Source organism: Lonchura striata, chromosome 13 (assembly GCF_050655825.1).
Source record: "Lonchura striata isolate lonStrDom1 chromosome 13, ASM5065582v1, whole genome shotgun sequence".
Taxonomy (NCBI): domain Eukaryota; kingdom Metazoa; phylum Chordata; class Aves; order Passeriformes; family Estrildidae; genus Lonchura; species Lonchura striata.
In genome coordinates this window covers 9403950-9418114 of record NC_140715.1, presented here as the reverse complement: position 1 = coordinate 9418114, position 14165 = coordinate 9403950, and the positions used below count along the sequence as shown (strand labels likewise).

At 38.6% G+C, this 14165-nt stretch overlaps 1 protein-coding gene across 19 annotated transcripts in view; it reads right to left on the bottom strand.

The window, feature by feature from the left end:
* ATP10B (ATPase phospholipid transporting 10B (putative)) overlaps positions 1-14165 on the bottom strand; it is a 227591-nt gene that overhangs the window by 115184 nt on the left and 98242 nt on the right. For 3 of the 19 annotated variants that reach the window (XM_085591039.1, XM_085591041.1, XM_085591042.1), the window contains one exon: positions 1-14165. This exon is cut by the window's left edge and continues 24411 nt beyond it; it is cut by the window's right edge and continues 64636 nt beyond it. The exons of the other annotated variants lie outside the window; for them this stretch is intronic. The gene's annotated coding sequence lies outside the window, so the exon portion shown is untranslated. 19 annotated transcript variants of the gene reach the window in all.

Sequence of the window (14165 nt, the reverse complement as noted above, 5' to 3'; positions counted from 1 at the left end):
TAGTCTCCCCAAGGTCTCCTCCCATCTGACACTTGTGTCTATCTTTTCTCTCTCCTTCCATCCTGCCCCACTTCCTCTTTCCTCTTTTGTTCCTCTGCTTTCTTAAGAAAAAGAAATATGGGGGTTTTGTTAGCCCATGCTTTTAAGTGAGCAAACAGAACCTGACTCTTCAGTCCCCATAAAAATCTGCTGTGTAGTCCTAGGGGAAAAACAAACCAAAACAACCAAGATTAAGGGCCTCAGTTATGGGCTACCTGAAAGAGGTCGTGTGGCAAAGTGACTATGTTTTTTTAAACTAATTGTCACTGGTCAAGGGAACTTGAAACATTTTGCTATCAGTTTTTACAACATTCAGTGTGTCAGAAATGCTTCTCCCATTTTCCCAACAGAAGCAGAGGCACAACCCACCCCAGCAGCTGCTGGCTGAATTCTGTGCTCAACCACACACATTTACTTCTGAACTGCAATTCACCATTTCATCCACTGCTGGAACAAAATCTTGTCTCAAAGAGAGCTGGCTGAGCAGTAAGAGTATACTCTGTCCGGAGGTTATATTTCCACTACATTACAGATTTCAGAAAACAAAGACCTTACTATGGAAATTCATGTCCCCAGAGAGCACTCGAGCTCTTCTCTGGGAGGCTTGAAGTTACACTGACAGCAAAGCACAAGTGGGAAGGGCATTCTGCAAAGTGGGAGAAGAGAAAGTTTTCCATCCCCTCTCTCACCTGATGATTAAAATTTGTTTTCTATGGCAAATGGAGAGATAAGGTAATAATAAAATCAAGGAAACTATAAGGTAAACCATGTCGGTTCTTGATTCCAGCCAGGATACTGCTTAGGTCAAAATGTGACTTCATCAAGACATTGAAAAAGTAAGCTTTAAAAACAAAACATCATGAGAAGACCCAAATTTTTGATGTTTAGAAAGAACAGCACATCCAATAACTTTTAAACAATGAAAACCAATTTCCTTTCTAGGCAGCAATGACTGCTGAAACTCCATCTCCTGAATCATTAAAATTCAAAGCAAGTGTGATAAAGTGTTGGTAAAAGTCATTAGACAGTCAGAGGGAAGAGCTTGCAATCCTGGAATAACAATTAATTCAAATCAATACAGAAATTAGAAAGAAAGATTAGAAATGGCTGAAATTTACCCAGTGAGAAATCATTTATATTTTTAACAAAATGAATCCTGATAGACAATTAGCAAAGCTTCAATTAAGAGTCAAGTTGAAATTTTCCAATTTATTTTTAGAACACAATGTTGGTTAATACACTGCCAAACTTCAGAAAGAAATATATGTAGTAAACCACTGTGAAAATTTGAAGCACAGCTCTAGGGCTGCAACAAAGAAAGGAAAATGTGTAAGAAGTAAACAAATGGACAAGATTAGATTATTTAAGAGACCTGAGCAGGTTTTTTTCCCTATAATATGTAGCAGGAAGGCTGTACTGCAATATTTAAGCCTCACAGAAGAATAAGTCATGATATGTCGGAATGAATGCATTTGCTCTGAGTGATCATGAAGAGATGGGCTGGTACCTGATGGCAGTGACATGGGCAGGGGCCTCTTCTTGCTGCCCCAGCACTGTAGGTTTTGCTTACAGCTCAACACATATTCCCATAATGAACCCCTACTCATTCTCTCAAACAGAAATAGTACACTGTGAAATTCTATTCAAGAACTCAAAACGATCTCCCCTCTGGATATCTACCAACAAATTCTCATTAAATATCAAGGCTGTCATGCAAAGCTTTGCAACATTCAAGGTAATCATCTGAACTTTACCCTCAACAAATATAAATAACAACTCCCTACTCATGTTGCAGTCCTCCTGTTTTTTTTCTCTTCTTTTGACAACTGAGAACATTTGGATGCTTTTCCTTTTTTCTTCTATTTGAAAAAGGGCAATAAAAAATGGAAAATGCACATGCACACCAGCAGGTGACAGCCTGCTATGACTGTGAATTGTTTGAGGGAAGTGCTGTTCTTAGGGATCTTCTGAAAGCATTTGACATGTTGCTGGTATTTTGAAAACCAGAAAGCTACTACTGTGAGCAATGATAATAAAGCATTTCCTTATAATATTTTTTTTTTTACAGAGGATGACATTACCAAATATATTGCTTGCCTCTCCACCCATCACATTTGCCTAAAGCATCACAACAGTGAATTAACAGATATCATACTATTATCTGGTGTGATAAAAGGTCACTCCTAAAAGCACGCCTCTGCTATGCCTGCAGTATTCTGGAAAGAATAAAATTCCCAAGGAAGCTGTGTCTCTTCCCAAGTCTAAAGATGTGAACAACCCCAATAGATCTGATAATAAGGACAACTAGAATTTCTCAGAAAAGGACTGCTTGCAGACCCCCACCTCCTGCACGTGTCATAACACAAACAGGATGTTTAAAGGATGAGTTACATCAGCAGTCTGCAGTGTTTAGATGAGGGACAATGCATTTGGGGAGGTTCTTCAAATGACCCTTGAAGCCATTTGCTTCTAACAAATCCATTTGTGCAAACACTGACATTAAGATGTGCTGGCCAGCTCTATCCTAGTGCCAGGAGTTCACTGGGACACCACAGAGGAGAGCTGTGAGCAGAAAAGAGCTCTTCCCCCTTCCCAGCACAGGAGAGTCAGATAGCAGGAGGCAGGCACAAATGAGATTACTTGGAAGCAAGATCACATGAGATGTTAACAAGAAACACTTTCAGCTCACTAGTTTGTGAAACCATTGTAAAAGAAACACCTTTGGATGCTCCTTGCTCTTTTTTTTTTTTTTTTTTAGCAAAATTGCTCATTTTGCTCATGACAGAATGACTCATTTTGTCATGAGTCCCCCCTCAGGCCTTGGCCACTTATGTATGAAGCACAGAGCTATTTTCAAAGTCCCAGCCAGATATTTTGTGGTGGTTCCCTTTCAAGACCAGCTGTGTTCAACCACCCCAACTGCTCCACTGCTGCTGCATTTTCAAGCAGAAGTTTCCTGCTGTCCCCTTGGAGCACTTGCCTCATGATTGCTGAGCACATGAGAGGAGAGAAAGGAGGAGAAATAACAGCAGCATTCCAGAAACCCCAGAGGCATCACAGGGAACCTTTACCTAGAGCTAAATAAAGGTAGGGATGCAGGAGAAGGGAAGAGATGAAGCCACAAAGACTATAAAGGGGTTGAAGGGAGTAAAGAAAGAGAAAATGATATCTATGGCATGTAGCACAGTGAAAGTTTAAACATCCTCTTCTTCTGAAATGTTTCTGTGACTTGGAAATAAATCACCCAGTTCAACCAGCCTAACAATATCCACCACATATACAAAATAACACTGGATCAGAGAATAACAAGATGTTTTCTGTTTCTTTTTAAACCAATTTTTTATTGATGATCACTTCAAAACACTTCAGCTCCTTTTTTCATTCTTGAAACTATCATTAAGCTTGGTGAACTGGTTTCTTGCACTATAACCATGACAGCTGGACTACCTTTAAAAATGGGGAAACACTGTCAGCACATTAAGCCTCAAGCTACATTTGCTTCACAGTCAGAAATCTGAGAAATTAATAATCCTTCTCTAGCAAATTTTCTAGAAATGAGTGAAAAGTTGCACATATCCTTTGGTGTTAACAACTCAGTGATGAGGATGCGAGATGAGAATATCAGCATGGCATTTGTGTAATTGCTAAACACACAATGTATCAAATGTTGTTAATGACCCTAGCACTTACTGAGAACTGAACAATCTAATATTAAAAGCATTTTGTAGTTATATCCCTATAATTAAATAAATTTTAATATAAATTACACTAAAAGTCCATTTTCAGCTTTCTGCAAGGTCTGCACGTCTGAAGACTAAATCTCAAGCACTGTGAAAGGTGCCCAAGACTATAATTGTCATTAGTATTTTCTTGATCTTACACTTCCCATTTTCCAGTAGTAAAAATAGCTGCAGGAGTTTTTACCAAAGACCGCACTGCTAACATATTTCCATTTCTTCTGCATTGCATTTGCCTTACACTGGCCAATCTGAGGTACCTGGCAAGATGGTGTTACCAAGCAGCCTCAGCAGAGGCCACAGAACCATTACAGCCCACAAACCACCAGACTCCAAACTTCATGTTCTGTCTTCATCAGCAAAGAACTCCAGGTTAAAATATGTTTTTCTGTCCAAACATTCTGTTAGTAGAAAACTTTCAAGCCTGTTTACAGCCTTTCAGATCACACTCTGCAAAAATCAGGGATAGCCTTGATTTCAGACACAGCCTGTAAATCCTGTAGAAAGACATTCATCAGTCACTGCCTGATTTCTCACTGTACACTGTTATTTATCAATAGTTCTTCTTTAGCATTAACTTCAGTATTTCATGTGGAGTCACACCAAATAAAGACCTGCACAACAGATGACATTAAACAAAAAAGCAATGAAATCTGTCAACAAAACAGAGCTATAAAAGAATGGAGGGTTGCCAAAAAAGTATAAAATATCAGGTAACATTAAAAAAACAAAAAATAAGATTATCACCACTGGGTAGAGAAATTTAAGGCTAAAAATTATGACAATGAATAAATATATATATATATTTTTTTACATTGTTTTGTTACTTTTGGGCAAAATCTCAGAGATTACTTTGAAACATCAGAGGTGTTATGGTCCAGTTTTTAGTTATTAGAAATGCCTCTGCCTGAATTAAGGTGCAAATGAGACCATATGCTAAAGTCAATAGTATGGATTTTATTTGATAGTACATATGAGAGAAAGAAAGAAAGAAATAGAAAAGAGGTGGGCGGACAGAAAGAGAGTGACAGAGACAGATTAAAGAAAATATCACTACTCCTTGTATCCCAATGATGTTCTGTTGATCCTCTCCAGCTGGTCTTTTTGGTGGCCAGTTTCCTCCAAAAAGCAAAGATTCCGATGGGTTAACACAGGCTGGGGCCAGGTGGGAGTGCCCAGGTTCCTTCCCCTGTGGGTAGGGGTGGGTTTGACATGGGCTCTTGCAGCGGAATTTGGGTCTGTTGCATCACTTTGTGTCGTGCACAGTCCTGTGTGCGAGGCCTCAGCAATGACCTGGGTCACTTCTGGAGGCCTTTAATAGATGATGACTGCCCTCAGCTGCCTCCCTTGTGGATGTCCTGTGGACAGGGCCTTTCCAGGGTTGGGGTTCCACAGCTGGGCCAGTTGTGCAGGGGAGGATGGCTCTTCAGTGCCTCTGACCAGAGGTTACACCACACACCCCAAACCTCCTCTTCTTTCCCTGCTCAGCCTGGGGTGAGCCTGTGCAAACCTGACTTCGGTGGGCTGCAGTCTCCCCCACCCCAAATACAGAGAGGGATGATTTTCTGCTGCATTTGGTTTCCTTGTGGATGCATTCCCCTTCATCAGCCTTGTTTTCTTCTCCTTAGAACTCACATGACTGAACAACATTGTCCCCTTGATCTTATCTAGCTGGCTTAATTCACAACCCAAAGTTCCAATCAGGCCTCTTCAAACATGGGTGGGTTTCTGTAGTTGTAGTTCTTTATGCAGTTTTTGCTATAAAGGGCAAAACTCCTCCATAACAGTGTTTAAGGCATGAACCATTTCAGTCTCTTACAAGAGGTCACAGGAGAAAAGGAAATGAGTGATTGCAAGGGAAGATATATGAGATGTCTGAACATGAAAAGCTGCAAAGTGCTCTTGAACTTCATGCAGAACTGAAATCTTGAGGAATGGTTCTAATGTAAGTTTTGAAAACTGAAGGGATTTAAGGAATTTTGGTGCTGTCTACCTGTTCAAGCCCCTCTCAAATTCAATTAAGAAGATTTGCAGGCAGCTGTATGCTTGGATTTCTGCCTTAGCTGAACTGTAAACTGGTAGATTTGTGGAAGATAGCACAAGGCAGCAGCAGTCAGCTTCAGCAGGGTCACAGCCTCACCTGTGCCAACTGCAGCAGAAGTCCTGCACTGAAATAATGATGAGAAGCCTGAGCAGATGTGAGTGTGCCATCATAAGTGTGCTAAGAGCAGAGCTTAATTAGAAGATAAGGAAAATGTATTGGCACAGGAAAAAATGAGTTCATTTGAAAAAAAGAAAAAGAATAATAGGGAGAACACCAAAGGTTACAGAAGGGGCAACTGCAATTCACAGTCTTAACCATACCTAAGCTTAGGATTGTAAAAACATTTTTGAAGTTTCTTTAGTTAAAATTAAAAAAAAAAAAGGCTTCTGAGAAGTTCAAGATATTTTACTATTCCTGATGTCATCTTTTTTTTCTGTTCATACTTGGGTAGCAATGAAATCATAACCCTGACTGCCATTGTTCAAAATGGAAACTCTTCATCTGAAAAGAGACATTTTCTTCAATTATTTTCCCATGCTGTCACAAAGATACTCACTTTGGTGTTTACTACCTGCACAGGGGCTTTATGAAAACATGCAGCTCACTGCAGGACTTATGGATGGGATTTCAGTTGTTGCTATTTGAGATATCCTTTCCTGTTCTGCCATTTTAGAAAGTGTGGGATCATGAGTTTATTAGTGGCCATTGTCATGTAATCAAGGCAAACATAATAACTGAATTGGATTTTGTATTTTCACTTGGTTTTTAGAAAATATTTATGCCTGCAAATCTGTGGAAACCTCACAGCAAATTTTCTGCAAGTCCCCAGGCACAAACCAACCCAAGTGGCACTAAGAACTACAGCAAAACTCGTGACTTAAGTAATTCCTGATTTTCTTCCTCATAGCTCACTTATCACTTGAACTATCTGTTATCCACTTCTCTGGAAGCTCTAGATCAGGAGCAAAGGAGGTTCAGGCTCCCTCTCTCATGGTCACCACTACAGGACTAAAGATGGTGCTGAGAAAACACCAAATTGGATTTCATTCTCAGGTTTGCTACATCTAAAACTGAGTTCTACAGCACAGAAACAAAGCAAGAACACAGAAAATCCTGCCTGATTCCGGTTTTGCTATTTGTCCTTGTGTTCCCACAGTCATTTTCCAGGCACTTGCCAGAATTTGCACTTTTTTTTTTAAGCAAAAGCATGATCATACAAAGTTAATATACTCCTATCTAAAATTCATTAAATATTTAAACAAGGGATGGAATTATTGATTTTGTTCACAAAATTACACTGATTAACAGAAATTATCAAAGTACAATGTTTGACTCTTGTCACTAGAGTGCTGCTTCAGCAATCAGGATATACAAAGTCAAGGAAATACTAAAGAGGTAGGGAACTTAGTAATTATCAATTAACTACTGACCATTACTATTATTAGCAGTCATTGGTCTTCTAGTCTCAAAATGGTGGAAGAAGGGCTGGATCCAATAACAATGACAGTGAAATATGTAAAATTTGCTAAGCTTTAAAGTATTTTGCTTTTTAATCTTCCATTGAAAATGCTGACAATTCCATAATATTATGTAAAAGGCTTGAGTATGTTCTTAAAGTTTCTCTGGAGGACAGAAACTTGTCTTTGGTGTAGAACACTAATTAGCTGCATGCTGATTACATAATGAAGAAGAATTGATAAGTTTTTCAGAAACCTAAGATTTTCTAGTCAGTTTTCTAAGGTCTATCTTTTTCCCTTATTTTTGGAAGGAATGGGAGTCATCTGAAAATCACCTACTTGGTAACTTGTGTTGACCCAAGTAGTCATTTGCTATCATGTATAATTATACTGGGCTGTCAATGCCACTCAGAGTTACCAAGATCAATATCTTCCAGGGAGGTGCAAGTTTTAAATATGGAGCATTTTTCAATTAAAAAAATAAACTGAGAAATGCATATTTAGAAAGGAAAGCTGAGCTGGGCTGTTTCAGCATAGGATTGTAAAAGAAGCTTGAAGTGTGTCCAAAACCCTCTGAATGTCAATGAGATTTGGGAAGCTATATCCCTTCTGCATCCGTGGAAATTCCCAACTTATTAAACACTGGCTGCAAGTCAAAATGATTGTGGTAAATTACACATCTTTTGCTTTGATCTTTTGGGTCAATCCAAACCCCACAGTGAAGCCAAATATGTGGCTTGGAAACCTGAAACAAGGAAAAAAACAGAGGACATTTTATCCCTGCAAAGAGATTAGTAAAGCCCTATGTACTTGGCTGTAATCAGAGAGAGGAAATGCAAAACCATGATATAAATTATACAGACCAATGGCTTTGGTTAGAAAAATAACCCTTAGATGTTTTCTATGGAGGTGTTGCAACTCGTATGCAGTTTGAACTTGAAGGAAAAGCAAAAACTACTAAGCAAAAACTCGGGACAAATCAATTTCCTGCAAACTTGGTGACACAATTTTAGCCCATTGACAGAGGTGAGGCTCAAGAGTTTGCTGTAGAATAAGAACACTGAGAAGCAAACCAGTGCCTCATTATCACACCTGTATAATTATCCATCAGCTTTTCCAAAGTACCTGTTTGCCCTCCTGTGCAAGTCAGCAGCACAGCTCTGCCCAGAGCTCTTCAAGTGCCCACAAGGGTAAAATGCTGCTTAAATCCTCACTAGCACTCAACTTGTCTCCTTAGAAGAAATAAATTTCTTTTCTTATGCCTCTACTCATCCTGCCTATAAACTATGTTAAAATGACAGAACTCAGAGCAGGACTTTGGTGAAAGTTTCCCTAAAATACAGAATTAAGTCCAGGATGGATGAGCTGTCTGTAAAACTCACCTGGTGAGTTTTACCCCAGGTCAGGAAATCTTCATTAGTGAGGGTGATCAGCACTAACACGCAGTCCCTGCTGTACATCCAGTCACTCTAATCACTGGGGCTGTGCACATTCCCACACTGGAAATACATTTTCATTCCACTGACAGACAGGCCAGGAATCAGACATCCAGCTTGTCTATGAAGCAATCTCACTTCACAGGCAGCATGTACTTTTTCAACAATGTAAACAGAAGATTAATGAATACGAGTGTTAGGGGGAATCAGGGCCCTGACCCAACAGGCTGTCTCTGCTTCTGTCTCTGCTTTTTCACTCAGATCATTAAGCAGGGCAGGGGGCATCTTGTGAGTAGTATTTTCTAATCTAACATTTTGGGAGCTCTTTGAGACTACTGAACTTGAAGTATTAGCTCTAAACCCAGTGCTGGGAAACCTTTACTTGGAAAGTTCATCAAACAGTGCAAAAATCAGTGAACATTGCAGTTGCCTGAAACAGTTCATACTCTGAAATTACATAAGTGATCTGAATTGAGAGAGAACCACAACCCTTGGGAGCAATTTCCAGCAGCGCTAATGAAAGCACATTGAGTTCTTTATATCCAGAAACTGTCAGTGTTTGCAATAGTATCTGGAGCACATCTTAATGCTGACTCACAGATGCCAAGCATATTATCACATCACCTTTCAGTGGTTCAGTTTACTCAGCTATAAAGTTCAGCATCTGGTTCCCTTTTGGGAATTTATTTATGTAGAACAGCTACTTATATTCTACATATACAGAGATTAACTGCAAAGACAGAAAGGACTGGTGACTAAGAGCAACATTAATGTGGATACATTCAGCTATACATATACATAGGACATTCATCTATACATATAAAAAGGGAAAAAAGAGATACAGCCAGGTTGAATGATTACTCAACAAACTCTTTCAAGTTATGATTTTTAGGAGTCAGAACACTTTAGTTGTAAAATTATTCATGACAGGCAGAGTGTGGATACATCACTTACACCTTCAATCAGTTGGGAGTTTTTAAGGTAGACTTCCAAGTTTGCTGAATAGTTTTAATGGAGATATACTTGAAATACCCTGTTATTAGCATACACTTGAAAACGTGCAGCAAGTGATCTAACAAGAAAAGCAAGACCATGCTATTATTCCTGATTCTCAATAAATCAATTTCACAAAAAGACTTTTTTTAACAGACAACAATGTTACTCAAGCACAAACCCCAGTGGGTAGGAAGAGCTTTTGTTTTTCTCATTTCTATGTCTTGAAAAGCACAAAATGAGGCAAGTCTTGCTCCAATTATTACCCTTTGAAATCCTTCATTTTTCTATGCTCAAAACCTGTCCTTTCTCAGAATTTGTCTTGGATTGAAAGACGAGCATCCGCCAAGGAATGCAGGAACCTCCCTTGAAATGGAGAATATGACTTCCTGCCTCTGAATTATTATAACTTGGAAATTAAGGGGCTTTCAGGCAAAGATATGAGAAAAGCAGTTCTTTACATGTGTGTGTATAAAAAGGCAAAGTACAACAATGATAACAACAACAATCAAGAACAGAAAACTCAATAAACAGAAAAGTCAATAAAAAGAAAACTCAAGAGTCTCTTCCTGCTCTTCAGGGTGCAGCAATTCCCCCATGGCTGCAAAAACCTTTTTATGCTCTAAACTGCCCCAAAACAGGCACACACTGGCTGCCTGTGCTGTGGTATCACTGCTCACGTGTCTTTCACCCAACCTTTGTGATCACACAGTGTCCATGTGTTTCGCCAAGGAATCACTGCCTGACACGAGGTGACCTCGTGCTAGCCACACAGTTGGTTCTCTGGTTATATGACCTGCTTTTCACCTCACTGTTACCTGAACCTTTCCCAAAGTGCTTTCTGGTGGGCAAGAGTGAATAGAACTGAACAGGATTTCTTATCTCCCATAATTTATCTACTTCATGTCTGAATTGTTTCTTTTCCTACAAGAGGTGCGAGTGAAAATCTCTCCACTTTCATTACTAACCAAAAATGCTTTGCCACCAGACAGTTTTCATCTTGAGCATATAGATATAAACATGCATGCTACTATCAGAAAGGCAGTTTTGAAGTCCTTGCTATCACAGTGTTCTTACTGCCTAGATCCCCGATCCTATTTTGTATTCACTTGAAAATTTCCTCTCTCTAAATGTGAGGAACCCAATCACATTATGAGCTGGGGTTTGCCTTTTACAGTTACACCAGATTCTCTAGCTGTAAAAAAAAAAGCTCTGGACTATTCAGGTGCACTCTGACACACCCATGAAATCCATGACGTACTTGGCTTGTTATTTTGTGCACTAGAAATACTGGGGAAAGACAAAAAATACCAAGCAAACAAAAAATCAAAATATGATGAATCCTCCAAAGGACTGTTGTGTACAAGAAGCTGAGACTTCATTTGCTCTAAGCTTAAAAGTCCCTAAGAAAACACTGAATGGTTATAACAAGAGAACCTAGTATATCCCTAACTGTTTTTACCCTGAAACAGAAGGAATATGATTTGACTGAAGGCAAAATGTAACCTATCACTGGCAGTTTTATTTTCCTCCTTAGACTCACGTGGTTGTTTCAGTGGAGGAAAATGAATAAGAATTTTTTTTTTTTTCTATGAGCAGGTTAATTCCACTCCCATTACAGGTCTTACCTCAGAATCCATAACTAATCCAGAGGGAAGGGAGGAGGAGTGCTGAGGTCCAGCACACCAGGAGAGCCCTGGAGGATCAGCTCTGCCCCAGCAGCAGCAGCACCTCTCAGAGCCTGCTCTCCCCAAACTGCCCTGGGCAGAGCTGCCAGCAGAGGCAATGGGGAGCACCTCCTGCTCCAGGGCTGCATTTCTAATCAAATTATCTTCACAATCAACCAGCAGGAGATTTCCAAGAATGCCCTCTATTATGCACAATGGCTACCATTAAAATACTACTTGCTAAGAAGTGGAGTGTTAATCATTACTTCATTAATGCATTTTGTACTGTATAAGATAAAACTATGGAAACTGGGATAAAAGAGGCAACATGATTAAACTTTTAAATAAATCTGTGATGGTATGTTTCAAGGAAAGACTGAATTCTGTTAACGACTTGCAACTTCATGCTGTGCATAGGGAACAAACTGTAAATTTGAGAACAACTAAATAGTAACAGAGACAAAAAAAGTTGGCTTTTTTTATCTCTGTAGCCAAGCATGTAATGATAGACTTAATCTACCTTTTGATTAAGTCTGACCTTGAAGTCTGCCTTCTTAGGAAGGCTGCAAGTCACTCTCAAGTAAGTTGAGATTGCAATTAAAAATAATAGAGCAAAGTTTTGTTGCTTGTATTACAAAACATTTTCTCAAACAATTCAAATATTTGCTAAAAAAATTAACTACATTTTGGCTATTTGTTACATCAACTAATTAGTCATCACATCACATTCACTTAATTACCAATTGTTCATTTTAAGCAGCTAAGTTTGAATTAATGATCAGAATTCTCATTAAACTGCCTTCCACATCAGACAGCACATTAAAAATTCCACAGCAGGAGGAAAGAGGCTCTCATGGGCTTATAGCAAACGTGCTTTGGACACAGCTCTCCCTTTGCAGCAGAGGGTGGGGGAATTGGGTTCAGAAACTCCACAGTATAAAACATAATATTTTATAGTTTCAAGTAACTTAAATTTTCTATTGCATTTTTAAATCTCCTTAATCTTAACCTGTATGAAGCAATTTATCTGTCCCTGTAAACCAGGATTTTGAGGTATATGAGAAAGATGATAATATTTAAGCAGAAGATTTTAAAACAAGTGCAAGACATTGACAGGTGGTAAAATAAATATTTAGTTATATACTTATTGTTATAAATTTTCCAACATATGGAAGGATTCCAGCTATTATGGAGTATAATGGAGTATTTTCTGATTTTTTAAAAACTCTTCAGATAGAAATAGATAGCAAAAGAAAATCAGTTGTGATAAATTTCTAAGCATAGTACAATTACTAAATCAAATACAGACAGCACATTAGGATATGGATCTAATTTAAATAAGTTTGTTTCAAGGTTCATTTTGAAATGTAAAGATATGCTGATGAGACAGCAGTAATAGAAAGCAAAACCATTTTGTCTGAGACAATGTATGTTTGCAGGATTTTTTGTTCATTGGTTTCTCAACATCTGCCCCACTTCAGGATAATGAAACTATTTCACCTTCTGATAGCAACCCAGTTAGCCCCAAAGTAACTCCCAGGTGGCAATCTCTGCCCCAAGCCCCCTCTCTTTTTCAAGGAGACAAAACTGGAAAGAAAAAGTGTTTTGGCAAGGTGTTACTGAAACAGCTTGAGGCAGTGGCGGCTGTTCAACAGAGCACAGTCAAATTTATGTCTGCTCCCTGCCAAATACACAGGAAGAATAAAAAAACAAACAGGACAGAACAAATTAGTAGATGGAAACAAATAGACCTACCCCAGTCCTCTAAACAGTCTTTAGCTTCCCTTGGCAGTGTTTTGCAAATTAAATATAGAGGACTCAAGCAAGCAGGATAAGTAACATCACTCAACTTATCATTGATGGGGAAAGAGGAGCTATGAGCAAAGGTTTGATTTGGATATTCTCAGCACACAAACAGATCCATAGCAGAAATACTGGGTAAGCTAGAGTAGGTTTATTATCAGTTATGAATCATTTAAGTTGCTTGTTAGCATGCCCACTGAAAGTATAACCCCTTCCAAAACATAACCTAAAAAAACGTAAAAATGTTAAATGTAATTATCTGCTATAAATATTGCCCAAAGCTTAAAAAGATTTCTAGTTTGACTGTAGCTGAAAGATGGCATATTTTAAATTTAAATATCTAAATATCTAAATATCTAATGCAGGAAGCAATTTAAAACAAACATAATGAACTACAATTTCTAAAAAGAAAATGGATATTGAGGACCAGGTTATTAAAAAGTTAATCCCATCTCAGAAGTCTAAACCATGTAGCTTAAGGCTTCCTATCTCTGATATACAGAAAGAACTACAATATTCTTGTAATAAAACTTCTTTTGGTATAAACTCATGATAGAACTTTAAGTATGGCCTAGAAATTTAGCTCACTGCAGAATCTGAGTAGTGTAGGCTATCATTTCATTGGGCTTCCACAGAATAATATAGGAGGAAAACCCCAACACTATCACAGGCATGAAAATAGACCATATTTATGGACCCCTCAGGGATCAAGATCAGACCAACTCCAAAAAAAAAACAAAACTGGGGTACTACTCTCTATACCACAGTCACAGGTTGAGTGTATTAACAAGCTATGGACAAACTTAAAGATCTACCAGGAATCTGATGCCAGAATAAAACTCAACTTCCCAGAGAAATCAAGAGCCACACTACAGGTGAAAAACAGGAACAGAAGCCAAGGATCCGAAATTTTAAGCCAGTGCTTTCTAAAGACAGTTTACTTTCAGATCCACTTAAAGTTGAACACAGCTACTAATATAATTTGTGAG